The sequence below is a fragment of the Sphaeramia orbicularis genome, unplaced genomic scaffold (assembly GCF_902148855.1).
Source record: "Sphaeramia orbicularis unplaced genomic scaffold, fSphaOr1.1, whole genome shotgun sequence".
Taxonomy (NCBI): Eukaryota; Metazoa; Chordata; class Actinopteri; order Kurtiformes; family Apogonidae; genus Sphaeramia; species Sphaeramia orbicularis.
In genome coordinates, this window is record NW_021941574.1 from 290,135 (window position 1) to 293,945 (window position 3,811).

A 3,811-nucleotide genomic window follows, 5' to 3' on the forward strand; every position below is an offset into this window, starting at 1 on the left:
CAGGTGTTGAACTAGCATCCAGGTAAAGACTGGAGAGTTTATCACCATGAAAAGGCCTTCCAAGGCCTGAACTGCACAGTTTAGATGAGGAGAAAAGAGGAGGATGAAAACTAATCCAATTACAGAGGGATGGAACCTGTTAGAATGTTAAAAAATGTCTGATGTTACTAGCTACAGCTAGCTGAACTGAAATGAAGCAAAGCTGGCTAATAATGAAACTGGAGATGATTAAGATAGGAGAGATCTGTTAAGGTGTGGTTTACTGCTGAGGAACTGGGTTATATATGTTTATAAGTGGTTTATATATGTTTCTATATGGTTTATATATGTTTGTATGCAGTTTACTGCTGGTTAGCTGGTTTATATATGTTTGTATGCGGTTTACCGTACGTTAGCAGGTTTATATATGTTTGTATGTGGTTTACTAGTGGTTAGCTGGTTGATATATGCTTCTATGTGGTTTACTGCTGGTTAATATATGTTTGTATGCAGTTTACTGCTGGTTAGCTGGTTTATATATGTTTATATGCGGTTGACTGCTGGTTAGCTGGTTTATATGTTTGTATGCGGTTTACTGTTGGTTAGCAGGTTTATATATGTCTGTATACAGTTTACCGTTGGTTAGCAGGTTTATATATGTTTGTATGCGGTTTACCATTGGTTAGCAGGTTTATATATGTTTGTATGCGGTTTACCGTTGGTTAGCAGGTTTATATATGTTTGTATGCGGTTTACTGTTGGTTAGCAGGTTTATATAAGTTTGTATGTGGTTTATCATTGGTTAGCAGGTTTATATATGTTTGTATGCGGTTTACTGCTGGTTAGCTGGCTTATATATGTTTGTATATGGTTTATATATGTTTGTATGCAGTTTACTGCTAGTTAGCTGGTTTATATATGCTTCTATGCGATTTACTGCCGGTTAGCTGGTTTATATATGTTTGTATGCAGTTTACTGTTGGTTAGCTGGTTTATATATGTTTGTATCCGATTTACTGCTGGTTAGCTGGTTATATATGCTTCTATGCGGTTTACTGCTGGTTAGCTGGTTATATATGTTTGTATGCGGTTTACTGCTGGTTAGCTGGCTTATATATGTTTGTATATGGTTTCTATATGTTTGTATGCGATTCACTGCTGGTTAGCTGGTTTATATATGATTCTATATGGTTTATATATGTTTGTATGCAGTTTACTGCTGGTTAGCTGGTTTATATATGTTTGTATGCAGTTTACTGTTGGTTAGCTGGTTTATATATGTTTGTATGCGGTTTACTGTTGGTTAGCTGGTTTATATATGTTTCTATCTGCTTTAACTGCTGGTTAGCTGGTTTATATATGCTTCTATGCGGTTTACTGCTGGTTTATATATGTTTGTATGCAGTTTACTGCTGGTTAGCTGGTTTATATATGTTTATATGCGGTTTACTGCTGGTTAGCTGGTTTATATATGTTTATATGCGGTTTACTGCTGGTTAGCTGGTTTATATATGTTTATATGCAGTTTACTGCTGGTTAGCTGGTTTATATATGTTTATATGCGGTTTACTGCTGGTTAGCTGGTTTATATATGTTTCTATCTGGTTTAACCGCTGGTTAGCTGGTTTATATATGTTTCTATCTGCTTTAACTGCTGGTTAGCTGGTTTATAAATGTTTGTATCCAGTTTACTGTTGGTTAGCTGGTTTATATATGTTTCTATCTGGTTTAACCGCTGGTTAGCTGGTTTATATATGTTTCTATCTGCTTTAACTGCTGGTTAGCTGGTTTATAAATGTTTGTATCCAGTTTACTGTTGGTTAGGTGGTTTATATATGTTTCTATCTGGTTTAACCGCTGGTTAGCTGGTTTATATATGTTTCTATCTGCTTTAACTGCTGGTTAGCTGGTTTATAAATGTTTGTATCCAGTTTACTGTTGGTTAGCTGGTTTATATATGTTTCTATCTGGTTTAACCGCTGGTTAGCTGGTTTATATATGTTTGTATCCAGTTTACTGCTGGTTAGCTGGTTTATATATGTTTCTATCTGGTTTATATTTGTTTCTATCTGGTTTACTGCTGGTTATCTGGTTTATATATGTTTATATCAGCTTAAACTTAAAAAAAAAAAAAATTTACACAGAAAGAGTGGATCCACACATGCACAGCGTTCAGGGTGAAGGAGGTTTGTGTTCTCTGAACACTTGTTCTTTATAGTTTAATTTAGTTCTGACTTTTTTTTTTCTCTAATTCAGTTTGTTTTAATTAGTTTTTAGAGCAGGTTTGCTAGTTTTTATTAGTTTTCATTTTTTTCTAAATGCGTAGTTTTAGTTTAGTTGTAGTCTAGTTGTAGTTCAGTTGTAGTTCAGTTGTAGTTCAGTTGTCTCTTTTCTCTTCTTCTCTGTGCTCCTATTCAAATCAATCCCAGACAGGACTCTGCTGCTTTAGTCTCCATGTTTCCAGGTAGAGTGGGGACCAGAAGACGACTGGAAACCACAAGTGAACACAAGTGACGGAGCAAAAAGTGTCGTATGGAGACAGCACAGAAAATTGCTTGAGTGAAATAAATCGATTTAATTTCAATCCAACATTGACAAAGATTAAAATTAAGGGAATTTGATCCATAATTTTGATACATTTTAGTTAATTTCATAAGCACACAATACAGTTTATAGTTTTTATTTGTCAGTTAATGAAAATGTTTTTTTCAATTCTAGTTTTCATCATTTCGTTAATTTTCGTTAACGATAATAACCTTGGGAGACACACACTGAGCTCTCCATCCCAACCTAACTGTCATGTATCCTTCACACACTCAGTCTGTTCACATGACCATAAACATCCGGTAACTACGGTGGCCCACAAGTGCAACAGCCCCAAAAATGATCCATATAAGAAAAAAGAGAACAGCCCTGAAAAAGGATCCATATAAGAAAAAAAAAACAAAAAAAATCATCCACCTTTTCAATTAGGGGGCGCTGTTTACCCAAAAGGTCTCTTGCTTTAAAATTAAGGCCACCACAAAACACAAAAGCATAGGCTAAAAATTTTTAAGGCCTTCAGCTAATGTGGCTAATGCTAACAAAGTAGCCCACCAGAATTGGAGGTTGGTGCGCTAAAAATAAAGTTATTTTAAAAATAAATAGTGGATAATTTTTTGGGCTGTTGTCTTTTTTTTCTTATAGTGGATTTTTTTTTTGGCTGTTGCACCTCTGGGACACCGTAGGTAACTGTTCGTAATCACATCATTAGAATAATCCAATCTGATCTGTTTACATGCACCTTGGAAATGTGATAATCGTAAACCCTAGTTTAGACGTTTCAGTCATTTATTGGATTTCTCTTCGTTCGTATGAACATAGTGATGGTAGAATCCAACTTTTCTGTGATTTTAATAGTTTTCCCACATGTGCAGATGTAACAGAACTAAATAAATCAGATGACCCTGTTTACATGCAGGAAGACATGGGAGGACTGGGGACAAATCCAGCTCTTTAATCGGATTTATTGTAATCAGATTACTGCTGTTATCTGATGAAACAGGTCAGATTACAGTGTTTACATGATCAATAATAATCTGATAACTGTATGAATCAGATAATGATGGCAGTATTAGTGTGGATGTGAAGGGGCTCAGTGATAATAATAATAATAATAATAATAATAATAATAATAATAATAATAATAATAATAGAATAGATTTCTATAGCGCTTTTCTATGAACGCATACTCAAAGTGCGTACAGAGGATCCATTCTTCATTCACTCTCACATTCTCCCTCTGCTGGTGGTAAACTACATCTGTATCCACAGCTGTCCTGGGGGGGGGGGG